This window comes from Lepidochelys kempii, chromosome 7, assembly GCF_965140265.1.
Source record: "Lepidochelys kempii isolate rLepKem1 chromosome 7, rLepKem1.hap2, whole genome shotgun sequence".
NCBI classification, from domain to species: domain Eukaryota; kingdom Metazoa; phylum Chordata; order Testudines; family Cheloniidae; genus Lepidochelys; species Lepidochelys kempii.
In genome coordinates, this window is record NC_133262.1 from 98403990 (window position 1) to 98431437 (window position 27448).

General features: G+C 41.2%; 1 protein-coding gene across 3 annotated transcripts in view; it reads left to right on the top strand.

Moving 5' to 3' along the window:
- STK32C (serine/threonine kinase 32C) overlaps positions 1-27448 on the top strand; it is a 253843-nt gene that overhangs the window by 88907 nt on the left and 137488 nt on the right. For 2 of the 3 annotated variants that reach the window (XM_073353976.1, XM_073353975.1), the window contains exon 1: positions 23275-23342. The exons of the other annotated variant lie outside the window; for it this stretch is intronic. The gene's annotated coding sequence lies outside the window, so the exon portion shown is untranslated. Of the gene's footprint in view, positions 1-23274; positions 23343-27448 lie in introns of those variants that run through there. 3 annotated transcript variants of the gene reach the window in all.

Genomic DNA, 27448 nt, shown 5'->3' on the forward strand with positions numbered 1-27448 from the left:
TTTAGAATCATCATTGTATATACAAAATAATTACAAAGTTCTCCCAATGCCAAGAATGTCCATAAACCTGTAATGCGCCTCCTATTCGTCCCTAAAAAGGCCCAGCACTGTACAACAAAGCTGGTTATAAATATTTTCACAACAGAAAGCACAGAGTTCAGTTTGGTGGGTCACATTATTTAGGAGTATATAGATGACCGTTGGCATTCATGCACATTTTTGCCAACTCTAGGAGGTTTGTGCATTAACCAACAGGCTGAAAATTATTCCTTTAAACCTTTTGGTGGATACTTATGAAAGCATTTGTAGAAATCAGGAATGGGTCTTAAATGATTCATTAGCCATGAAAGCAGCTAAATTTGTAAGTTTGACCAGCTATCTTTTCCAATAATGGTGGAGATGACAATGTTACTGCAGTTTGAGGGCCATTACTATAGAATACTGTAGTTATTTATTACAAGCTTCAATGTTATTTTTACTTCTGCCTCTGTTCTTTCAATAAGTGAAAAGGACCCCAGAGGAAGGATCATTGACACATGCATGTGGTGGATCAGGGGAAAGATGCTGGTTCTTCACATGAATTGAACACATCTGAGCAGTAGGAGCTCTAGCGAGCTGAGTTTGTTGCTGTTTTTCTAGCAAGACTTAACTACCAGTTTTTCATGTAGTTGGGAAGGAGGAAAGAGGTGAAAAGGATGAAAATAAACTGAAATAAGGTTAAAGTAAATAAAGAGAGGAATGATAAATGACATGAGAGAGAACAATTCAGTATCCGGCTCTGGTTGGACCTGTTCTGTAGTACCGACTCATCCTCCTTTCCTATATTTTTCTTTCCTCTTACGATGTCTTCCCCCTTGATCCTCATCTTGTATGTGCTCCTCCGCATTTTTTCTTCCCATTATGAGTACTACACATGACATGGGCCTCACACATCCTAACCAAGTACCTATTGTCATCCTACTTCATAACCCCCACCCCCCAAAAATAGGTTTTTCCATGTGCCCCAAAGGTCAACAGACACACGTTCGTTATCATAATAGTAATGTTGTGACCTCCCCATTAGATGGTGCTGCTGGGATAGTCAAATCAACTTTGAAAAAGGACTGCTGGGACTTGTGTTTATTAATTACAGGCTGTGCTAATAGGGGATTCTTTTCTATTAAGTAGTATCAAAAGAGTTTTTCATAAGTTATAAATTGCTGAAGGACTTAATTTTCCTGTTGGCAAAAAGTGCTGGAAGTCAGGTAAGGCAGCAATGGCCCCCAGACACTGCTGATTCAACAACAGGAGTGAGACTCAATTGCCCCAGCACAGCCAAACAGAAGAATATAAGAAAGTTTAAGCCTGTGTGATGTGGAGCCCAAAGATTTTACACAGCCTGTTCCACTCCTGTTGGCGCCTGTGCCAAAACTCCCATTGACTTCTGTGGGAGCAGGACAGGAGCTTAGAGTGTACTCCTCCTCCACGTTCTAAAAGAAATAATGGGAGCACAGAGCTGTATTGCCGACCTGGTTATACCTCTCACTCCCTTCTGTCTAACGTCCCTCAAGGAATTAAAAGGAACCCTCCAATCCCCAGCAGACCAGCAGTTTGGCATGAAGTGGGGACATCTCAGCCCTGCCACCCTCCTGCATTTCAGCATTAAGCAGCTGTCAGCTCTGTGCCAGAGTATCTCTGCCCACAACCTCTCCTGCTTTTGGGCACCATCTGCCTCTAGTTACTTCTGGACTTGGGGCAGGACCCAGCAGAAAGAGTTGGTGTCCGCTTGTGCTGCGCATACAGCATTGCCTGTGGGGAGAGTTTCCTGGCTGCCACTAGCATAGCAGAGGTAGAACAGGATTCAGTTTTCACACAAGTCCTGATCCACCCCTTCCACCAGCAGCCAAAGGCTTTTCCAGTCTAGTGCCTCACAGTGGCCTCCCAAAGCCCCAAGAAACCAGTTAGTCCTTATGGCATATACACCTCAAGATTAACCACTTCCCTAAGGCTTAGAACCTTATGTTCATATTATTTATTAAATTTTATATAATAAGTCCTCTGCAGCATAGCCATGTGCTTAAGAAGCTATTTTATAGGGCTTGGTTTATTTGCATGAACCTAGGCAATTTCACTGTATATCTTTTATTTTTCACTCCCTTTTTTTTTTTTTTTTTAAAAAAAGCCCTCTGTTCTGTAGTGCCTATACCTCAATCCCGTAAAAAGCAATTTTTAAGTTAATTTTCTTTTTTTTTAATACATAGCTTTGTGTAAAATGTAATTGTTATATGTCCTGACCACAGGTCAGCTCATTTATTTCCATAATGTATTTTGCACATAACATTGTTGATTCTTTTTAGAAAGAAAAGACTGGAGGAAAAGGAAAAGGAAAAGGCAGGTCTATGTGATTGGGGACTCTTTATTGAGAAGAATAGATAGGCCTGTAACCAGAGCTGATCCAGAAAATAGGAGGGTGTGCTGTCTTCCAGGTGCTAAGATACGGGATGTAGACCTGAGGTTAAAAAGGATTCTAAAGGGAGCGGGAAAGAATCCCCTAATTATCCTTCATGTGGGAACAAATGATACGGCTAGATTCTCACTGGAAAGTATTAAGGGAGACTATGTTAGGCTGGGGAGGACGCTTAAGGAAATTGAGGCTCAGGTGATCTTTAGTGGGATTTTGCCTGTTCCTAGAGAAGGGCAACAAAGGTGTGACAAGATTATGACTATCAATAGATGGCTTAGGCAGTGGTGCTATAAGGAGGGCTTTGGGATGTATGGCCATTGGGAGGCATTCATGGATAGAGGACAGTTCTCTCGGGATGGACTTCATCTGAGTAGGGAAGGAAATAGACTTCTAGGATGGAGGCTGGCACAACTGATTAAGAGAGCTTTAAACTAGGAATTTGGGGGAGATGGTTGGGAGATGTCCAGGTAATCTCCACGCCAGAATTTAGCATAGAGTGGAAAGAAAATGAAGTAAGAGTGGATACAGCTGTAGGTAGGAGGAAGGGCAGTGTAGATACAAGTCTAATAGGTTATACTGGTAGTAAAATAACCGTGCCTAATAGGGTACAGAATGTGAGTGAGGCCAAACAGCAAAAATTAAGATGTTTGTACACTAATGCAAGGAGCCTAGGTAACAAAATGGAGGAACTAGAGTTACTGGTGCAGGAAGTGAAACCAGATATTATAGGTATAACAGAGACCTGGTGGAATAGTAGTCATGACTGGGCTACAGGTATTGAAGGGTATGTGCTGTTTAGGAAAGACCGAAATAAAGGTAAAGGTGGTGGAGTAGCACTGTATATCAATGATGAGATAGAATGTAAAGAAATAAGAAGCGATGAAATGGATATGACTGAGTCTGTCTGGGCAATAATTAAATTGGGGAAGAAAACTATTAGAGCCTCCCCTAGGATAGTGCTTGGGGTGTGCTATAGACCACCGGGATCTAATTTGGATATGGATAGAGCCCTTTTTAATGTTTTTAATAAAGTAAATACTAATGGAAACTGTGTGATCATGGGAGACTTTAACTTCCCAGATATAGACTGGAGGATGAGTGCTAGTAATAATAATAGGGCTCAGATTTTCCTAGATGCGATAGCTGATGGATTCCTTCAACAAGTAGTTGCTGAACCGACTAGAGGGGATGCCATTTTAGATCTGGTCTTGGCGAGTAATGAGGATCTCATAGAGGAAATGGTTGTAGGGGATAATCTTGGCTCAAGTGATCATGAGCTAATTCAGTTCAAACTGAATGGAAGGATTAACAAAAATAAATCTGCAACTAGGGTTTTTGATTTCAAAAGGGCTGACTTTCAAAAATTAAGGAAATTAGTTAGGGAAGTGGATTGGACTGAAGAATTTATGGGTTTAAAGGTAGAGGAGGCCTGGGATTATTTTAAATTAAAGCTGCAGAAGCTATCGGAAGCCTGCATCCCAAGAAAGGGGAAAAAATTCATAGGCAGGAGTTGTAGACCAAGCTGGATGAGCAAGCATCTTAGAGAGGTAATTAAGAAAAAGCAGAAAGCATATAGGGAGTGGAAGAAGGGAGGGATCAGTAAGGAAAGCTACCTTATTGAGGTCAGAATATGTAGGGATAAAGTGAGACAGGCTAAAAGTCAAGTAGAGTTGGACCTTGCAAAGGGAATTAAAACCAATAGTAAAAGGTTCTATAGTCATATAAATAGGAAAAAAACAAAGAAAGAAGAAGTGGGACCGCTAAAAACTGAGGATGGAGTGGAGGTCAAGGATAATCTAGGCATGGCCCAATATCTAAACAAATACTTTGCCTCAGTCTTTAATAAGACTAAAGAGGATCTTAGGGATAATGGTAGCATGATAAATGGGAATGAGGATATGGAGGTAGACATCACCATATCTGAGGTAGAAGCGAAACTCAAACAGCTTAATGGGGCTAAATCGGGGGGCCCAGATAATCTTCATCCAAGAATATTAAAAGAATTGGCACAAGAAATTGCAAGCCCATTAGCAAGAATTTTTAATGAATCTGTAAATTCAGGGGTTGTACCATATGATTGGAGAATTGCTAACATAGTTCCTATTTTTAAGAAAGGGAAAAAAAGTGATCCAAGTAATTATAGGCCTGTTAGTTTGACATCTGTAGTATGCAAGGTCTTGGAAAAAATTTTGAAGGAGAAGGTAGTTAAGGACATTGAAGTCAATGGTAAATGGGACAAAATACAACATGGTTTTACAAAAGGTAGATCGTGCCAAACCAACCTGATTTCCTTCTTTGAGAGAGTAACAGATTTTTTAGATAAAGGAAATGCAGTGGATCTAATTTATTTAGATTTTAGTAAGGCGTTTGATACTGTGCCACATGGGGAATTATTAGTTAAATTGGATAAGATGGGCATCAATAGGAAAATTGAAAGGTGGATAGGGAATTGGTTAAAGGGGAGACTACAACGGGTCCTACTGAAAGGTGAACTGTCAAGTTGGAGGGAGGTTACCAGTGGAGTTCCTCAAGGATCAGTTTTGGGACCAATCTTATTTAATCTTTTTATTACTGACCTGGGCACAAAAAGTGGGAGTGTGCTAATAAAGTTTGCAGATGATACAAAGCTGGGAGGTATTGCTAATTTAGAGAAGGACAGGGATACCCTACAGGAGGATCTGGATGACCTTGTAAACTGGAGTAATAGGAATAGGATGAAATTTAATAGTGAGAAGTGTAAGGTCATGCATTTAGGGATTAATAACAAGAATTTTAGTTATAAGCTAGGGACGCATCAACTAGAAGTAACGGAGGAGGAAAAGGACCTTGGAGTATTGGTTGATCATAGGTTGACTATGAGCTGCCAATGTGATATGGCTGTGAAAAAAGCTAATGTCGTCTTGGGATGCATCAGGAGAGGTATTTCCAGTAGGGATAAGGAGGTTTTAGTACCGTTATATAAGGCACTGGTGAGACCTCACCTGGAATACTGTGTGCAGTTCTGGTCTCCCATGTTTAAGAAGGATGAATTCAAACTGGAACAGGTACAGAGAAGGGCTACTAGGATGATCCGAGGAATGGAAAACTTGTCTTATGAAAGGAGACTCAGGGAGCTTGGCTTGTTTAGCCTAACTAAAAGAAGGTTGAGGGGAGATATGATTGCTCTCTATAAATATATCAGAGGGATAAATACCAGAGAGGGAGAGGAATTATTTAAACTCAATACCAATGTGGACACAAGAACAAATGGATATAAACTGGCCACTAGGAAATTTAGATTAGAAATTAGACGAAGGTTTCTAACCATCAGAGGAGTGAAGTTTTGGAATAGCCTTCCGAGGGAAGTAGTGGGGGCAAAAGATCTATCTTGCTTTAAGATTAAACTCGATAAGTTTATGGAGGAGATGGTATGATGGGATAACATGGTTTTGGTAATTAAATATTCATGGTAAAGAGGCCCAATGGCCTGTGATGGGTTTTTAGATGGGGTAAGATCCAAGTTACCCGGGAAAGAATTTTCTGTAGTATCTGGCTGATGAATCTTGCCCATATGCTCAGGGTTTAGCTGATCGCCATATTTGGGGTCGGGAAGGAATTTTCCTCCAGGGCAGATTGGAAGGCCCTGGAGGTTTTTCGCCTTCCTCTGTAGCATGGGGCACGGGTCACTTGCTGGAGGATTCTCTGCTCCTTGAGGTCTTCAAACTACAATTTGAGGACTTCAATAGCACAGATATAGGTGTGAGGTCTTTTTTAGGAGTGGTGGGTGAAATTCTGTGGCCTGCATTGTGCAGGAGGTCAGACTAGATGATCATAATGGTCCCTTCTGACCTAAATATCTATGAATCTATGAATCTATGGAGCATTATTCACTGGAAATTATAGGTTTTTTTTGTTTACTTTGGTCACTTTGTGGTTTAAAGAACTCCCTTAAATACCATGTCACTTGTTACATTCCTGAAGCAATTCTTTTGTAAAATGTTATGTCCTGTACTGCATAACCTTTCGTGTGTCAACTTTCATTCAGCTTCCATTCACTAAACTTGGAAGATAGCATTTTAATTCAGGCTTAATTGACAGGGTCCGGTATGACTCTTTGCCAAGCTCCTCAAAACAAGAGGGGCATGAATCTGGTAATTTTAAAATGTTATCTAGTTGAAAAAACAAAAATGCTCTCAAAGCTTGAGTTTGGTGTACGGACTCTTTTGTTCCAGTTTCATTCATGTGTCTTACAATTCAGATTGCAATAAAGTTATAGTAGTGAGCAAAGTGAAGAAAGATGTTTTTAAGGAGTTGAGCTGATAAAAATCCATATGATGGCAACTGGGAATTGTAAACTTTTATCTGAGGAGATTGGAATGTTGTCTAATTATATCCTTTCTTTAAAACAATGTATAATAAAGAAAGATATACATCTGGGACATTGTACAAACCTGACAAGACTAACGGAAAATAATTTAACATGTAAAACCTTAACCAAATGAGAACATAAAATTAATATAACTAATGGTGCTAAGCATTGTTACGTCTTGTAAAAAGGACACTAGGAAATCTGGTAATCAGATTTGTTTTATTAGTCAGTGCCATGGAGATATTTTGGTATAACTTCAATGGTTTGAACTATTTCTGTTTACAGAACCTCAAAACAGATGATAACTAGACATGCTTCTCAGAAATCAGAATTTCCTAATGCTATTTTCAAGTTTGCATTTATAGTAGCATTGTCATACATGGTTCAAACAATTCCTCCTTTATTAGCCCTTGGAAGTGTGCTAAATATTCTACCATAATAATATTGGACTCACTTCTGAAAACCTTTACTCACCTGAGCAGTAACTATTCACATGAGTAAGCCCATTGACTTCAATAAAACTACTCAGCTGAATATGACTCTGCTAGATTGAGCCCTTAAATTGTTGATAGGACAAAGTTCTATACTTAGTGGTACTGAAATAATGTTAAGGGCTACACTGTGATTTGGATTTCTGACATGATGGGAGTAAGAACTAGTCACTCATTTGCATCTACCTCCTCCTGACCACTAGGGGTTAGATCATAGCTCAGCCTAGATGGCCGCTCAGGGACGCGGCAGGGACTTAGACTCCCCTGCAGGTGGATGGAAGGGATGAATGAGGCCCTGTCTCTGTCCCTCCAACACGCAGAACAGCATAGTGGAATTGCATCAGGAGGTAGTAACCTGCTACTAGGATGGGCCAATGGAAGATTACTAAGGCTATGTCTGCACTTAAAATGCTACAGCGACACTTCAGTGCAGACACTCATTACAGTGATGGGAGGGGTTCTCCCCTTGTTGTAGTTAATCCACCTTCCTGAGAGGTGGTAGCTAGGTCAATGAAAGAATTAAGTTACGTTGGGATAGCTGTGTCTCTCAGTGATGTGGATTTTTCACACCCCTGAGAGATGGTAGCTATGCCGATGTAAATTTTCAGTATAGACCAGCTGTTAGTCCCACTCCCCACCTCTGGGAGCAAGGGAGAAAAGGATTCTGTCCCTGGAGTGCACTTGGGGCAATGTAGCAACACATCACCTTTTACCCAGGACTTCTTATAAAAGCACAATTTATCCCTAGGGGAGTTAGAGACAAATGAATTTAGTTCTCTGTCTGCCTGAGGCATGACCGCAAGCAGGAGAGATTGTTCATAAATATTTGGCTTTAGTTTCTTTAAACACGTCTTTGTCTTACTTAAATTCATAAATCTAGACTACAAGTCGGACAGTTTTTTATTTTTAAAGGATTGAAAAATCCTGTTAAGATGGAGGTTAACTCAACTGCACTAACATGCAGTTCTTTTCATCCATTCAAGACAGGGCCATAGACGGAGAAAGTTGTTTCCAGCATGTAGTTTTAAATTGACCTTTTATTTCATTCAGTTTTTTTGCATAATCCATTTCAATACATGCAAATAAGGCTTTGAGTGTGTTCCCAATTTGATCCAATCAGCTTCACATCTGAGTCCTTTGTGAGCCCGGTAATGTCTACTTTGTCTTTTGAGATGATAAAACTGTTTTTTACCCCCTTATAAACATTTGGCTGAGTTATTGCAGATGCACAGAAATGAGCTGTCTGTACAGAATCTGAACCACACAGTATGACTTCCAGAACATTGTGTTTTCAGTTTAGACAAGACTGAAAAAAAGTTGAGATCAGCACTATGGGAGCCCTAATTAGCTCCATCAACATATGTACACTGAAGTCATTAGAAGTGTATTGTTAGCTTTAACTAAGCAAGAAGTAACATCAAGTGCTATCTGACTACACATAATAAAGTTTAGAGGAAGAAGAGTTAATCCCTCTGATTATAAGAATGTGCCATTTCAATATGTATTTCCCTTTATCCAAACATTAAGCCTGAGAAGGAATTAATGTAGGCTCTTGGCTATTGAGCTAAACAATTGGGTTGGAATTTAATGCTAGACTCTGGTAGTAAGTGATACTATTATTAGCACCCTGGTGGTATTTTGTGCTAAGATGATAATGATCATTGTTGACCTGCTGCAAAAATACAAGTTGGTGATCTACTGCATACATTTGTGCAGCTTCCACTTCGGTGATCAGTGTCACCTGTGTTTGGTATGAAGCACAAGTCAGCTAGACACACAGTCACATTTTAAGCTCGAGGGACCTGATTCAGCACTGCCTTTACACCAGTTTTGTACCAATCAGTCAATGAAGTTACACACCCAAGTAAGGGTGTCTTGTCTGCGTGAACACACCCAGGTAAGGTCTTGTCTATGTGAACACTCAGAGCATGTCTACACTTACTAGAGAGCGACGCTCTGGCAATCAATGCATTGGGGGTTGATTTAGCAGGTGTAGTGAATTGCTAAACTGACCGCAGATCGACCCAGTGCGGTGTAGACACCGCAGTAAATCGACCTAAGCTACGTTATTTATGTAGCTGGAGTTGCATAAATTATGTCAACTTACCCCCGTAGTCTAGACAAGGACTTAATTTGTGGAAAGCTGGGGTGTAAATCTAGCCTGCTGCTCACTGACTGTCCATGTGGGCCCTGCTGCCATGCTCTAAACATTTGGTAGTGTCCTTTTAAATCTACTCCTGTTTCAAAGCGGGGTCAATTAAATTGCACTAGGGAACTTGTAGAGGCCAGCAGCAGGGTCATAGAATCATAGAATCATAGAATATCAGGGTTGGAAGGGACCCCAGAAGGTCATCTAGTCCAACCCCCTGCTCAAAGCAGGACCAATTCCCAGTTAAATCATCCCAGCCAGGGCTTTGTCAAGCCTGACCTTAAAAACCTCTAAGGAAGGAGATTCAACCACCTCCCTAGGTAACGCATTCCAGTGTTTCACCACCCTCTTAGTGAAAAAGTTTTTCCTAATATCCAATCTAAACCTCCCCCACTGCAACTTGAGACCATTACTCCTCGTTCTGTCATCTGCTACCATTGAGAACAGTCTAGAGCCATCCTCTTTGGAACCCCCTTTCAGGTAGTTGAAAGCAGCTATCAAATCCCCCCTCATTCTTCTCTTCTGCAGGCTAAACAATCCCAGCTCCCTCAGCCTCTCCTCATAACTCATGTGTTCCAGTCCCCTAATCATTTTTGTTGCCCTTCGCTTGGCTCTCTCCAATTTATCCACATCCTTCTTGAAGTGTGGGGCCCAAAACTGGACACAGTACTCCAGATGAGGCCTCACCAATGTCGAATAGAGGGGAACGATCACGTCCCTCGATCTGCTCGCTATGCCCCTACTTATACATCCCAAAATGCCATTGGCCTTCTTGGCAACAAGGGCACACTGCTGACTCATATCCAGCTTCTCGTCCACTGTCACCCCTAGGTCCTTTTCCGCAGAACTGCTGCCTAGCCATTCGGTCCCTAGTCTGTAGCTGTGCATTGGGTTCTTCCGTCCTAAGTGCAGGACCCTGCACTTATCCTTATTGAACCTCATCAGATTTCTTTTGGCCCAATCCTCCAATTTGTCTAGGTCTTTCTGTATCCTATCCCTCCCCTCCAGCATATTTACCACTCCTCCCAGTTTAGTATCATCCGCAAATTTGCTGAGAGTGCAATCCACACCATCGTCCAGATCATTTATGAAGATATTGAACAAAACCGGCCCCAGGACCGACCCTTGGGGTACTCCACTTGATACCGGCTGCCAACTAGATATGTCTAGACTGTCCATGCAGACAGTCAGTGCGCAGCAGGCTAGCTGGCCGCAGATTTACACCCCAGCTTGCCACAAACTGAAACTGGAGTGAACCAGTTGTGAGTCCAATCCAAGATGTTTTGTGGAACTAAAGTTGGAAGTTATGTATGCATATATATATTTTAAAAAACCCCTCAATCAGCTTGATGATCCCTTTAAGGTTTTGATTGTTTTGTAGTAATCAACATTGTACATCTCAAATGTTTTTAAAAGTTGTCCTAAAGAAATGCTTCTTGGCTCACTGACACTTATTGATTTTGGCAGTTAATACTAATATCTGTTCATCTGGTAACTCTTTTTTGTGTGTGCAAATGCATTAAGAAAATGCAACTTACCTTATGCTTACTGTGCTGAAATTTTGAGCAAACCAGACACAAACTACACATGCATTATCTTCCATGCTTTCAGGTGAAAACCTTCTATGGGTATATCCACACAGTAAAGAAAAATCCACGATTTGCCCAAGCCAGCCGACTCGGGCTTGCAGGTCTTTGGCTGCAGGGCTGTTCATTGCTGAGCTCAGGCCGGAGCTCGAGCTTTGGGACCCTCCCATTTCTCAGTGTCCGAGAGCCAGGGCTTCAGCCCAAGCCCAGCAATGAAACAGGCCCGCTGCTGTAGCCCTGCAAGTCCGAGTCAGCTGGCCCGGGTCAACCGCAGGTGTTTAGTTGCTTTGCAGACACACCCCAAAAGTGAAATCCTGGTGTGATGGGAGTCAATGTCAAAACTCCTGTTGACTCCAGCAGGGCCAGGATTTCACCATCACTTCCAAAGTTTACAAATGCCTTTTAAAATAGGGTTGGTCAGTGAAGTTAGGCCTTCTTAGATTTTGCAAATAGTTTATGAAGCATTCCTGATTTATTGGAATTCACCAAATATTCACCAAATATTCTGGATAAATAGTTTTCATGCAATGTGTTATTCATGCACTGCTGACTACATCTATTCTATTCAAGTTTCTATGCAGCATGTGATTTGTTCACATAGTATTTCTACTCCTTGACTGGACGGCTGAAAATTTTAACAGGAGAATGACACACAGTGAACAAAACATAATAAATAGCGCACTTCTGGTGCACTTTTGGGACATGCAAGCTCTTTTTCATCCATATTGGCACTGTTCAAAAAATGCAAGTCCTGTGTAGCATTGGAACCAACTGACTTCATGGGGACTGCTCGTTCAACTATGAGTTTGCAACGGTGGACTCCAGTACTTGAAATGTAGATAGTAATAATTGAATGCGTAATTGCTAATTCTAAAATTACTGGATCAAGTCTATATTTACACTTAAACAACTTTTATCTTTGCTTGCCTTCTGTTGCTATTATTTTTCATTGGTAAAAACTTGTCACAGTTTCAAGGGTGACTGTACCTGTTTCCTCCTCCTTCCCTTCCCTTCATGGTCCATAATAGGAGTGCCCAGTTAGATCTTGGGCTACTAGCCATCATTTGTCTCTCAGCAGGGACACTTGTCTCACTTCCTTCCATTCCCCAGCAAGCCAGTCTGCCTAAAGGTCTGCACCTATGCATTGCTTTCTCTCCAAGGGCCATATGACCACTGAGTGCCAGCACTTACAAGTTACCACACAGCTTTTTCTCAGCTGAATAAATTTATTCTCAGGGTAAAAGCATCAGAGAGAAAACATACAAACAGTACAAGTTCCTACATGCTTATTAAACACACCAGAAAGCTCCTAACTTTCACATGGGGAGCCTGACAGGCAAATGTCTCTTCCAACCCTTCAGCAAGTATTGGAATCCTCCTAGGGGTAAAGGTCCTGTCCTTTTGCTGAATCAAAAGGAAGACCGCCTGAGTCTGTTTAAACTCAAACTTTATATATCCCAAGTGTTCTGTCACTGGAAAACCCAGTTTGAACCAGTATACGCAAGCCACGTCTCTGGAATTGTTTACTGTCTTAGCAACTTACTTGCCTTCATCACCCCATACTGTTTTAAGTTCCTGGAGGAGCTATGGTACCGCTCCGTATGGAGCAAAACACAATCATAAATAAACCATTCACACATTTAATACAATGCCCCCCAAAGATACGGCATGGGTTTGCAATATCTGTGTGCCCGCTGTTTTTACCTACGCTGCAGGATCTTTCTAAGAATTAGTAAAAATTGTTATTTTATGTTTTTGGTAAGTTTTATTTCTTTTTAATTCAGTAGCACTAAGAGGCCTCAACTGAGAATGGATTCCCCATTGGGCTAGGTTTTGTACATACAGAGAGTGAGACATTCCTGTTCCTGAAGTAGTTACATTCTAAAGAAACAAGACAGAGAGGTGAAGTGACTTGCCCTAGGTCACACAACAGGTGAGTAAGGGTATTTGCACTGCCACTAAACAGCCATGGCTGGCCTGTATCAACTAACTGGGGCTGCGAGGCTATAGAACTGCGGTGTAGATGTCTGGGTTCCGCGGAGGGAGGGTCCTAGAGCCTGAGCTCCAGCCCACGTCTGGATGTGTACACTGCAGTTTTATGGCCCTGCAGCCTGAGTCCGTCAGCTGACAGCAGCCAGCTGCAGGTGTAACTTCAGCATAGAGAGACATTAAGAGAGTGAAGAATAGAACCCACGTCTCCTGATTCCTATACTATGGACCACACTGCCATCCCTAACTGGTGCATCGTTCACCACACCTGTCAGATTAGTTTTTTCTCTGCTAATTGTGGAGAAATTGTGTATAAATGCCTTTTGAGCCTGATCTTGAACTTTCCCATTGATTTCAGTGACAACTGGTTAGGGCTGTTTGTTATGTGCTGAAAGTACTTTTATTTCATTCACCATAGTCTCCTCTGAATTGTATTCAGTTTCCTGGAGGAATATGCCAATAGGATCTCCCTATAACATAACATTTACAAGTGCTACATACAACTATACAAAGTATTAAAATAACAAAAGGACTAGCTCTACTCTGGGCCCAGTCCTGCTCAGTTGAAATCAAAGGAAAAATGTACATTAACTTCAATAGGAGCTGGCATAGGGCCATTATTACTAATGGCTGGCTGAAGGATAGCCTTTAAAATGTAAAGCTACATTTGATTTATAGAAGTACAAAAAGAGCAGCACAAGTGAGACCAGCAAATCTTAATTTTTTAAACTAATATAACAAAAAGATTTTATGTTGCAAACTTATAAGCAAATAAAAAGGCTTCTTGATTGCATCTTTGCTTGCCAGATTCCAACTCAGAGTGAATTTTTGTGATTGAGTTAGAAACTTCAGAAAGCCAGGGTCATAAGGTGATGCTGTTAACGTAGGTAGCTTTGCTAACAGGCCCCACTCTACTACAAGATGGGAGCAGGTCTATTAATTTTGTTGCTGATGCAGCTTATTAAAATGTATCAAACCAAGGGCAAATTATGAGGACATGGATTTGGCGCATTGGAACTCTATGAAAAATGCAGGTTTTATTTTAGTCCCTCATCTCATGAAACAGAGTATAAAAATAATATCTATGGTGGAAAAAAGCCACTGATAATTCATATATGGTGTAAGGATGACCTATTTTTGTAGGAGCAATGATATTTTCCGTTGCCAACTCAGTAAATTAAAGTATGCTTTCTGAACAATGAATAATTTAGTAACTTAAAAGTGATTAACGTATTCAAGAGCCCTAGTGTGTGAGGTGCTGTGGGTCTTCTGTATGAAATGCACCCCAGTGCAGAAAATGAAGCACAAAACCTATGCATCATTGCAGGTCTATCTTAAGCCCTCAAAGTAGAGTTTAAGGGAACTTAAGTGTTAGAATTTAGGCCTTGTGTTGGCCCCCAGGACAGGGGTGAAATTCATCCCACCGTTAGGTGCACCCACACCCTCTTGAATCCAATGGAAATTGTGGTTTCTCAGCTGCTTATTACTTTGATTGAATTTCCAGTTTGAATTCACTTAAAGGCATAGTGATGGGTATATATAACTCTATCAAGCACTTTATGTTGTCTCCTGGTGTTCATTTTTTGGGTACAGCAGGAAATATGTGGAGTACAGAGCTAACTAAAGAAGATAAACAGAATAAGTAATACAATTTACTTCTTGTAAAAAACTACTTTGTTATCTCTTATGCAGAATATTTCAAGTTAAATTCTGTTATACAGGGATTTACTGCAGCATATAACAATGCAAAATGCAGTCCCAGTTATATTAAAAAATACTGAACATTAATTAATGCTTTGGAAATTGTACTGCAAGAAAAAAATATAACTCAACACTGTATTGGGGAGATTCACTCCATTATTTATAAGGAGAGGCCAGTACTGATACCAGTACAGTTAGCTCCAGGCAGGCTTTCCTCAGAATTTCTGACCTACTTCTGCAATGTATGTAGTTTTCCAAAGGTATTTTTAGTCATTTTCCAGATTTATTTGCTTCAGGAATACATTTAGCAGCTGCTAGTTAGATGAATCAAAAAACTAAGAGCACAGTTTGGCCATCATCTATACTGAATATGTGGATCTGCAGGGATATTGTGAGACTTAATTCAAGAATATATGTAATGGACTTCGCAGTCCTCAAATGGAGGATATAGTGCAAGTGCCAATTATGTAAAAGCAGCAAAAAACATAACCAATGCCGCCAACCCCAAATTAAGAGCACAAATACCCTTGACTAATCTAAGTATGTTTGGATAAGAATGCATGCAATGAATAATGTTTTACCAAACATAACTTCTTACAAATAATAAATAATTCCAGACTGAAAAATATTACTGTAGGAGTCCCTGCTGAAATCGAAGACAGAAGACAACAGAGTGGGGAATACAAGAAAACAATAAGACAATATTGGTCAGCACAATAGGCTATGGCCTGAACTAGTTTTTTACAGGCTTCACGGCAGAGGAGAGATTTAAGGAGGGTTTTGAAAGCGGGTAATGAGATAGTTTTGTGGATGTTCATGGGGACCTTCTCCCAAGCGCAAGAGGTAGCACAGGAGAAAGAACAAAGGTGCTTGTTTAAATTTAACAATGATGATGGAAGCTGGCATCATGAACCAGTCAAAGGCAAGAGTCAACCTTTCAATACTGACTGAAGACTTTGGGTAGGTCTCTTTAAATGGGTGCGGTACATTCCCACATTGTGAAGTTCAAATGGAGCTCTCACCCACTGTTTCTGGGAAATCGAGCCTGAGGAGCCAAAAAGGCAGCAGACATCCTAGTCTGAGCCTTGAGACCTCCCTGCTTCCCTGAACCACTTCCTACAGCTCCCCTTAGGCCCAGAGTATTTGTGGCCTGTCTCTGGCAGTACAGAAGAACTAAACCAACTTTGCTGAATGTACTGTCTGTCCAGCCCAATAAATGCAAGAGTTTAGATAACAAAACTTCCTCTCCATGGCATCATCCTAATCCTTCTTAGGGGTTTGAGGCACTCTGCAGACAGATTGCAGAAAGCCACATAAGCTTGAACAATGCAACACAAACATCCCCTTCCTAAGATTTATTCCTAGTCTTCCAGCTCTCTTTTTCAAGGCTCCTTCCAAAGCCCTGGAATGAAGAGATTGTCAGCAGCACTTTCTCCTTCCCAAGCAATCTGGGTCCCCTAAGCAGGCTAGGGTGGGGAGTCTCTTGGCTTTGTGGCAAAAAGTCCTGTGGCAAATGTCCTTATAGACTAACAGACATATTGGAGCATAAGCTTTCGTGGGTGAGCTTACACTCCAATACGTCTTAGTCTATAAGGTGCCACAGGACTCTTTGCCGCTTTGACAGATCCATACTAACACAGCTACCCCTCTGATTCTTGGCTTTATGGTTTCCTAGACTAGGAGAAGCATTGAAAGCTGCTTACTGCCTCCCTCTGAGCAGCTCCAAAAATTGAAAGTTAAAGCCTACTGAGGAAAATAGAAAGGAGCATCAACTCTGGAATGTCAAGTGTAAAAAACTATAATTAGGGAGGTCAAAAAAGATTTTGAAGAGCAACTATCCAAAGACTCAAAAACAAACAGCAAAACATTTTTAGTACCTCAGAAGCAGGAAGCCTGACAAACAATCAGTGTGGCCACTAGACGTTCGAAATGCTAAAGGACAAGGTCATTGTGGATAAGCTAAATGAATTCTTTGCATCAGTCTTCACTGCAGAGGATGTGAAGAAGATTCACACACCTAAACCATTCTTTTTAGGTGACAGATCTGAGGATCTGTCCCAGACTGATGTGTCATTAGGGGAGGTTTTGGAACAAATTGATAAATTAAACAGTAATAAGTCACCAGGACCAGATGGTATTCACCCAAGTGTTTTGAAGGAACTCAAATGTGAAATTGCAGAGCTAATAAGTGTCGTATGTAACCTATCATTTAAATCAGCTTCTGTGCCAGTTGACCGGAGGACAGCTATGTGACGGGTTCCCACTGGGTGCCACTTGGAACTGGGGTACCACTGAATCCCCCCCTCCCCGACCCACCCGCCTGGGTTCCCTTTACACTATACTTCTATGCAGCCTGTAAAGCCTTTCCCCAGGCTTCAGACTACACTTAACCAACACACATACAGGTATGGACCCACCCACCTGCAGCTATACACACAGATGCTGAGATCAGCTCTGCATGGGAAGGCTCAGCTAAGGCACCTCCCAGGTGCCAAGGTGTGCACCCCCCTCTGGAGTGTAAACCCAAAATTATACCATCTTGCGCTGCAGTGGGAACTGTACAGCGTAAGCTCATTAAATTCACCCCCTCCCTCAATGTGGAGGAAGATATACAACAGCTTTCTGCCCCCAAGTTATAATTCACACACACACACTGATTTTAGACAAAACAAAACAAGTTTATTAACTATAAAAGATAGATTTTAAATTATTATAAGTGGTAGCAAACAGATCAAAGCAGATTACCTTAGTAAATAAACAAAACTACAAGCATACTACTGAGCATAACACACTAAATAGGTAGGATATGAATTAGCAAATTCTCACCCTGAGTGATAAACAGGCTAGCAGATTCTTAAGGCACGAGCTGCCTTGGCTTTCCCAAGTTTTCATACACAGGCTAAAAATCCCTCTAGCCTGGGATCATCACTTTCCACAATTCAGTCTTTGCCCCTCAGGTGTTTCCAGGTGTGTTGTTGTAGGGACAGTGAGGCACCATCATGATGTCATTGTCCCCCTTTTATAACTTCTGTCCACCTTCTGGAAAGCTCTTTTGCTGTGACCTGGGTCAAACAGTTCCCACTGTGTAGTGTTATCTCTGAGAGGTTTCTGTTGTACCCAGTTCATGGGGTAATCCTTGTGTTTATGTGCATTTCCTCAATAAGCCATTAACATTGTTTGGCCTTTTTACTGTTGAACCTGAAAGGCTGCTTGGGGGTGTTTTCAACCTTACAACATGTTTCAGTAGCACATACATAGCCAAACTTCATAACTTCACATACGATGATAGCACATACAGTCCAATGAGATATTACTGTCTAGCAGATCAAGACTTTTAGAATGATACCTTACAAGGCCTACTTTGTACAAACATATCCTAATTACACGACAGTGGTGAATATTGGGGTGCCAGGGTGCCACAAGCTAATGGGACAATTTTTAAAAAAAGGCTTCAGAAGCTATCGTGGCAATTACAGGCTGATAAGCCTAACTTCAGTACCAGGCAAATTGGTTGAAACTGTAGTAAAAATACAAAATTATCAGACACATACAAGAACACAATATGTTGGGAAAAAGTCAATATGGCTTTTGTAAAGGGAAATCATGCCTCACCAATCTATTAAAATTTTTTGTGCGGGTCAACAAACACATGGAGAATTGATTCAGTGGATATAGCATACCTGGACTTTCAGAAAGCCTTTGACAAGGTCCCTCATCAAAGGCCCTTCAGCAAAGTAAGTTGTCGTGGGATAAGAGGGAAGGTCAGTGGATCAGTAACGGGTTAAAAGATAGGAAACAAAGGGTAGGAATGGTCAGTTTTCACAATGGAGAGAGGTAGATTGTGGTGTCCCCCAGGGATCTGTTCAGTGTATTCATAAATGATCTGGAAAAAGGGGAAACAGGTGGCAGATGATGCAAAATTACTCAAGATAGTTAAGTCCGAAACAGATTGCGAAGAGCTACAAAAGGATCTCACAAAACTGGGTGACTGGGCAACAAAATGACAGATGAAATTCAATATTGATAAATGCAAAGTAATGCACATTGGAAAACATAATCCCAACTATACATACAAAATGATGAGGTCTAAATTAGCTGCTACCACTCAAGAAAGAGATCTTGGAGTTATTGTGGATATTTCTCTGAAAACATCCGCTCAATATGCAGCAGCAGTCAAAAAAACTAACAGAATGTTAGGAATCATTAGAAAAGAGATAGCTAATAAGACAGAAAATATCATAGCACCACTATATAAGTCCACAATATGCTCACATCTTGAATACTGCATTCAGTTCCGGTTGCCCCAGCTCAATATATATATATATATATATATATATATATATATATATATATATATATATATATATATATATTAGAAAGCTTCCATATGAGGAGAGACTAAAAAAACTGGGACTTTTCAGCTTGGAAAAGAGACAACTAAAGGGGATATAATAGAGGTCTATAAAATCATGAATGGTATGGAGAACGTAAATAAGGAAGTATTACTAACTCCTTCGCATAACACAAGAACTAGGGGTCACCTAATGAAATGAATAGGCAGCAGGTTTAAAACAAATATAAGGAAGTGTTTCTTCACACAATATACAGTCAACCTGTGGAACTCCTTGCCAGAGGATGTTGTGAAGACCAAAACTATAACCGAGTACAAAAAAGAATTAGACAAGTTCATGGAGGATTAGCTAAGATGGTCAGGGGCACAACCCCATGCTCTGGGTGTCCCTAGCCTCTGACTGCCAGAAGTGGAAGTAGATGACAGGAGATGGATCACCCAGTGATTGTCTGTTCTGTTTATTCCTTCATAAGCATTAGGCATTGGCCACTGTCAGAAGACAGGATACTGAGCTAGATGGATCATTGGTCTGATCCAGTATGACCGTTCTTATGCTCTTAAGTTCCTCTTCCTAGGCAGGTGCTCTGACAAGCACAGCTGCAAACATAATGTTGCTGACCCCTCGCATTCAAAAATCATGTCAGGACCCCAAAAATTAGGGGACTCAATTAAAAAAAATCAAAGGCCCTGGAGGTTTTTCACCTTCCTCTGTAGCATGGGGCATGGGTCACTTGCTGGAGGATTCTCTGCTCGTTAAAGTCTTTAAACCACGATTTGAGGACTTCAATAGCACAGACATAGATGAGAGGTTTTTTGCAGGAGTGGTGGGTGAAATTCTGTGGCCTGCATTGTTCAGGAGATCAGACTAGATGATCATAATGGTCCCTTCTGACCTAAATATCTATGAATCTAAAAAAAAAAAAAATCAAAGGATTAAAATATACATTTTGGGTTCTTTCTCTTTGCCTTCTGGTTTTTGAGCCTTCAGGGTACAGTTGAGTCACATTTTCAAGCTTTTCTCCTCAACCATTACAGCTAAAATTATTTTTTAAATTAAAGGTGAAATCTCATGTCGTCACCTGGCTCCAGAAGCTAAGGCTTTAAATAAAAGACCAGATATTGCAAGATATGATAAAATTGTGTGAGTTGTCTACATTGCAAACACACCCTTTAAATGGCAGGTTCTGAAGTCATGACAATACCTTTGTGTGACTCCTTTTCTTGGGAATTAGCCCTTTTGCTGCCTGAATTAGTGTAGGGTATGTCTACCCCATCACAGATGGGAAACGTCAGGGATTGTTTCTCTCAGGGACTTGTATCATGGTGTTTGCCAAGTTCCTTTGCATCCTTGCAAAATTGATTTGCTTTGGGAAGTTGTCAGCAACTATCATTTCATGTGATTTCAGGCTATTTGCATTCCTGTTTGCTCAGAACACCTGGGGCCATCCCCATTAGTTGTTTCAATATTATAACTTGCCTCCTCCTCCTCTTCTGTAATCCTCAATTGTGTATGTGATGTCACTTGGGCTGTCTTATCCTACTTGTTCTTTTTGAAAGAGATGGGAAGCCCAAGGAAGTAGTTCAGGAAAAGCACAAACTGAAGAATGTGAAGAAGAATGTACATGTTTACACATGAAAGCAAAAGTAGGAGAGGGAAATTAAAGCAAAGGAGAAAGTCTGATAGATTAAAATCAGAAGGACCTTTCATCCAGAAGGAGCCTCTTTCTCCCCTTCCCCCCCCCCAATATGGCTATTACTGCTGTGGGCCTGATTCCACATGAGGATCCTGTGCCTTATCTCTCCCCTGTAACTGACCAGTTATGCACCACATCCAGTATACAAGCAGGCTGCCATATATTGGGTGATCTGCAGGCCTACTGGGTAAGCAGGTTCCTAAATGGAGGCTGCAGTCCATTTTCCCTTGTTCAGTTTTCCCTTCTTTGCTATGCTCACCGCTGCCGCAGAGAAAATGTTACTGCTGAACATTTGCACAAGCAGCACATCACAGAACATATCTCAGTCACCTAGCTTTTTAATGGCTCCTTTTTGTACACTCCTTTTCGACAGGAGGTTTTCTCTGACTGAGCCATTATACCTGTCAGTCCATCCCCTAAAATTTGCATCTATGGGTGTTTTTCTCTATTTGTATTGCAATTTTTGCCAAGACAGTTGTTAGGAAGTGTTAGCAACATTATTACTTATTGAGCCTACTTCCCTGCCTGGTATCCTGAATAGTTTAATAGGCTAATGTGTCCATTCTGTAGCTCATGGGAGTGATCACATGGTGCAAAGAAGTGGTCAACATTATGAGCACATTGAAACTCCAGCTGGGACTGTGCTTCCCAGCTTGGGTAGACAGATGTGTGATAAATAAATAAATACACTAAATAAAGCAGTGTAGCTGTGGGTAGCACAGGTGGCAGCTTGGGCTAACTACCCAAAGATGTACCCAGGGATTTGGATGCTGGGTATACCCATGCTACAAACTCCCCTCCCCTCGGTGTACTGCTATTTTTTGCACTGAGGCTCAAGCAGAGCTAGTGCATGTCTGTTTACCAGAAAGCATGCTCCCAGCTACAGTGTAGTTATACCCTTAATGTAATATATTCCCCAGAAATGAATTCAAATTTATTTCAGTTACAGAAAATAAAATTGGATTAAAATATAAAAGAGAACTTTTCATAAAAGTTTTGATGGCATTTTAATTTCATTTTTGAATATCCTTACTGCACTCCAAGTTATTTCCTGTTTCACTTTAATCAATGTACATTTTAGACTGGGTATAGATATGAACTCCAATCCCGCAAACAGTTATATGTGTGAGCAATTTATCCATATGAGCAGTCCTAAAGAGGTCAGGGGGTAAACTCCTGGCCTTATTGAATTAAACAGGGCCAGGATTTCATCTCTGACCTCTGGATTTTGCCCACTGACTCCAGTAGGAGTTGCACGTTCTTAGGATTTGGCTCAGTAAAACTAAAAGACTGGCAGAAGTGAAGTACAATTCTGCTGTGTGGGACATGCAGGTGCTCAGAATCTCTCAAGATTATATGTAAGGAATACTGCCCTTGAGGTTTTGGATTTAAGATTAAGCTAGGATGGCAGATGTATTTATGTGATAAACGAAATTAAGAGAACTAGGACAGATTAAAACAGCTAGAACTGGAAAACGTAAGGTCACTGAATAGCAAATACCTAGTATTGTTGGATAGTTAAAACTGAACCACAGCAACAAGATGCAGGAAAAAATTACCATTTTGAGTGGATGCCTCTGCAGCCTACTCGACAAGTAGTAAGGCTAAACAATTATCTAGGAAGTTTTAAGAACATGCAATATTGCTGCCTTGCTGTTTGTAACCTAACAGTCTTCTGGGGGAAGAGGTAGATTAGACAAGCAATCTGCATACAGTTTTGACAAAGGTCAGACCTTTGTAGTATAATTCAGAGTAGGAGATTAAAAATTCTGGAGTAACCCATACTTATGATAATGATTGCAATTACAACAGAAATGGTCTGTGGAACCTTGCCCTGGACATAACTTTAAAGCTATAATTCCTCCCTTAATGCAATGGGAGATTTTTAAAATAAATGTATATTATTAATTTTACTTACAAAGAAACAGATTTCCCAGAACAACAATGAAGTATTTACAACCCATAGTACAAAAAGAGTAGGAATAATAATCCTTAAAAAATGTCATTAATTGGCCAGCCTTTCTTACCTGGCTTTCTCAAGGTGAGCTAAATTTGGTAGTGAAGTAAACAATGTTATAAGTGACATGCTAAGGCAACAATTCTTCTCTCATTTACATGGGGGTAAACACAGTGTAAATCCATTGATGTTAGTGGAATTATGTCAGATTTATATTGACATGAGTGAGAGCAGAATTGTGTGTGAATTGCTCAGAAAATGGGTATAAATAGGATAAGTAATAAGTTGTGATTATTTGTACTGATTGGCTAAGAATTTCACTTACAGCAATAGTTTGTAACCTGGCCTTAGCTCTCACCAACTTGTTCTCTCATCTCTTTGTTATGTTTTGTCTACTATGAATATGGACTGTCATTTACGGTATGATTGTATAGCATCTAGCAAAATAGGGTTTGCATCTGGTTGAGGCCTGTAGGCACTACCATAAGATAAATATGAAATAATAACAGCAACTTGGTAATTGGTAGGCCTGATTCTGCTTTTATACCACTTTTACACCCACAGAACTCCATGAATGTCAAAGCATTTCTTTCTGATTTACACACAGTTGAGTCCTTCACAGCACTCTGTGAGGTAAGTAGGTAGATATTATTACCCCCTTATTGACAGATAAGGAAACTAAGGTACAGAGGTTAAAGGCCTCTTTTTAAAAACTGGCCTCTAATTTTGGATACCTCCATTCTGTGAGTACATCTTCATACACCTAGGGCCTGATTTTCAGAGGTGCTGAGCACCCACTACTCCCATTAGCTTCAAATGGATATGTGAGTGTTACACCAGTACGCCATCACCTGAGGATTCCCCAATGAAGTGTAAGCTGTTTTTCTGCTGTTTCTGTGGTTCCTTAGTGCCAAAAGACCAGCACAAAGTGGCTGCAACTGGGACCAGGTTTTGGTACAAGAAATGTGTGTGTAAGCCCATATATTCATACATGGTTTTTTTTAGTTCAAGTTGTTAACCTGTTAATCCCATATAAAGAAAATGTAAATTAATCTATTTTTATTGATTGGCCTCTTGCCTGTCTAATAAGCATGGCCTAGAATCTGTATTTCAGGGAAAGAGTTGGCCAGGTTGACGTATATCCTATGAAGAAAAGGAGTACTTGTGGCACCTTAGACACTAACCAATTTATCTGAGCATAAGCTTTCATGAGCTACAGCTCACTTCATCGGATGCATAAAGCGGAAAATACAGTGAAGAGATTTATATACACACAGACCATGAAAAAATACACATTGTAAGGAGAATGATCACTTAAGATGAGCTATTACCAGCAGGAGAGTGGGGTGGGGGGAGAGAAAACCTTTTGAAGTGATAATCAAGGTGGGCCATTTCCAGCACATTTCCAGGAGTTAACAAGAATGTCTGAGGAATGGGGGGGGGGGGAGAAAAAACAAGGGGAAATAGTTTTTACTTTGTATAATGACTCAACCACTCCCAGTCTTTATTCAAGCCTAAGTTAATTGTATCCAATTTGCAAATTAATTCCAATTCAGAAGTCTCTCATTGGAGTTTGTTTTTGAAGTTTTTTTGTTGAAGAATAGTCACTTTTAGATCAGAAATCGAGTGACCAGAGAGATTGAAGTGTTCTCCGACTGGTTTATGAATGTTATAATTCTTGACATCTGATTTATATCCATTTATTCTTTTATGTAGAGACTGTCCAGTTTGACCAATGTACATGGCAGAGGGGCATTGCTGGCACATGATGGCATATATCACATTGGTAGATGTGCAGGTGAACGAGCCTCTGATATTGTGGCTGATGTGATTAGGCCCTATGATGGTGTCCCCTGAATAGATATGTGGGCACAGTTGGCAACGGGCTTTGTTGCAAGGATAGGTTCCTGGGTTAGTGGTTTTGTTGTGTGGTGTGTAGTTGCTGGTGAGTATTTGCCTCAGGTTGGGGGTCTGTCTGTAGGCAAGGACTGGCCTGTCTCCCAAGATTTGTGAGAGTGTTGGGTCATCCTTCAGGATAGGTTGTAGATCCTTAATACTGCGCTGAAGATGTTTCAGTTGGGGGCTGAAGGTGATGGCTAGTGGCGTTCTATTATTTTCTTTGTTGGGCCTGTCCTGTAGTAGGTGACTTCTGGGTACTCTTCTGGCTCTGTCAATCTGTTTCTTCACTTCAGCAGGTGGGTATTGTAGTTGTAAGAATGCTTGATAGAGATCTTGTGGGTGTTTGTCTCTGTCTGAGGGGTTGGAGCAAATGCGGTTGTATCGTAGAGCTTGGCTGTAGACAATGGATCGTGTGGTGTGGTGTGGTCTGGATGAAAGCTGGAGGCATGTAGGTAGGCATAGCGGTCAGTAGGTTTCCGGTATAGGGTGGTGTTTATGTGACCATCGCTTATTAGCACTGTAGTGTCCAGGAAGTGGATCTGTTGTGTGGACTGGTCCAGGCTGAGGTTGATGGTGGGATGGAAATTGTTGAAATCACGGTGGAATTCCTCAAGGGCTTCTTTTCCATGGGTCCAGATGAAGATGTCATCAATATAGTGCAAGTAGAGAGGGGCATAAGGGAACAAGAGCTGAGGAAGCGTTGTTCTAAGTCAGCCATAAAAATGTTGGCATACTGTGGGGCCATGCGGCTACCCATAGCAGTGCTGCTGATTTGAAGGTATACATTGTCCCCAAATGTGAAATAGTTATGGGTGAGGACAAAGTCACAAAGTTCAGCCACCAGGTTTGCCATGACATTATCGGGGATAATGTTCCTGACGGCTTGTAGTCCATCTTTGTGTGGAATGTTGGTGTAGAGGGCTTCTACATCCATAGTGTCCAGGATGGTGTTATCAGGAAGATCACCAGATCACCAGTGGATTCTTACAACTACAATACCCTGAATAAAAAATTCAGCAGCCTCACTAGAAGCTGATGCTGCATCACAGACTACCAAGTTCAATGAATGAGAACTGCACGGGACAAAAAAAGCTTGAGGGTTTAACTCTTGGATCCATGTCTGCACTCCTCTGTTCTTTCCTCTCATGTTGGCACCATTATCATAGCCCTAACCTCTCATGTCAGCTATCGCAATTCCTGTATCTTCCAGCTTTTTAAGAAGCACATTTGTCATACCAGCTCCTGTAGTACCATCAATGTCAATAAATTCTAGAAAATGCTCTCTGACAGTCACCACTGCAGGGACATTTTCACTAGGTTCTGTTGTCATTTGTTCTGTATGGCTGATGTCAGGTGTGCAGTCCAGAATAACAGAGTAATATCTTGCTGACTTCAGATCTGCCACAATCTTCTGTTTGACTTTTGTTGCCAGTAACTGTATGATCTCATTATTGAATTGTTTTTCCAAGGTAGTGGTGTGTGTACATTTCTTGGGTGGTGACTCTTCTTAGATGCTCCTGGAGTACAGCATCAAACTCAGCCATCAGCTCCACAATTTTAAGAACGTTTCCATTGTTTGGCACAATGCTGTTCTGTGCCAGCTATAGTGGCTCTCAACTCTCAGTTGAAGGGGACAAATAAGCAGGCTGGTAGCAGGGCCTGAGTGAGGGAAGATATCAGTGTCTTAAGGGCCTAACTGGCTCCTACTACTACAGTTTGACTGCCTGTTCTCCTCAAGTGGGTTCAGGGAAGCAGCAGGAAACAGGAAGCTCCCTGAGAAGCTGGTGTTAATCAGTCCAGGCTCCTGGGGGTACTGGAGGGGTACATAAGAGGCTCCTCCTCCTCTCTCTCCCTGCAGCTCCTGCTGCTTTCTGTTATTCCCTCTCACCTTTTCTCCTGCCTGCCTGTTATGTCTCTTATGCCCTCCTTCCTCCAGCACAGCACTCCACCATCTCTGTGCATCTAGAGCAGAGAGAATACATCTGCATCAGCAGCAGACACAATTTTCTACACTCTGGGTCCTAGTGGCACCTCCCCACAGTCTTGCACCTGAGGTGGCCGCCTCAGTTCGCCTCATGGTAAGGCCAGCCCTGGACAACAGAGTCAAAACTTTATAGGATAAAACTGGAGGTTTGTTGGATGGCTTGTATATCTGATTCAGATGACTTTTAGAAAGTTGGTTGAGGAAAGTTTTTCTTGAACAGATGGTGGTAACATGAAAATTTTTGGCCATTATTGCACATGGCTGCCTAGCATGCAGTTGAGCTGAACCGTATCTTTAAAGTATGTTAACAGGCACCTAGCAGTTCAGTCAGGACTCAGTCCTGTAAACTTACACTCAGATGAGTAGTATTTAAATAGGGCTAGAATGTGGCTCTTAGATACAGCCCTGAATAGGGGTTGGACAGTGCCATATTGTCCCAAGGTTAGTTCAGGGATTGTGCATCAGCAGCCAAAACAAAGTGGGAGGAAAAGCGCCTCATCCATTCTCTGCCTGTTCAGAGGAAGTGATATGTTATATAAAATATATTCAGACAGCATAAACCTATATTTATGACACCTGCTACCCTTCAGTAACCAGCTGGGAAGAAGTTTCCTTCCTCTCCCATAACAAATCCCCCCATATTAAGCAGTCGCCTGTAAAATGCACTCCTGGCCAGACGGGGTCACACTGACAATGACTGCTCCTCCCTTTTGTTCAGAGCAGGTAAGGGAATTGCACGAAAGTAGTAGTTTCCTTCTTTCCCTGTATTTCTGCAAAATGGCCAGCACCAAACTGGCTTGTGAATAGTTCCATTGAAATCCATGTCATAAAGGATTGCAGGGCGGGGCTTGTATGG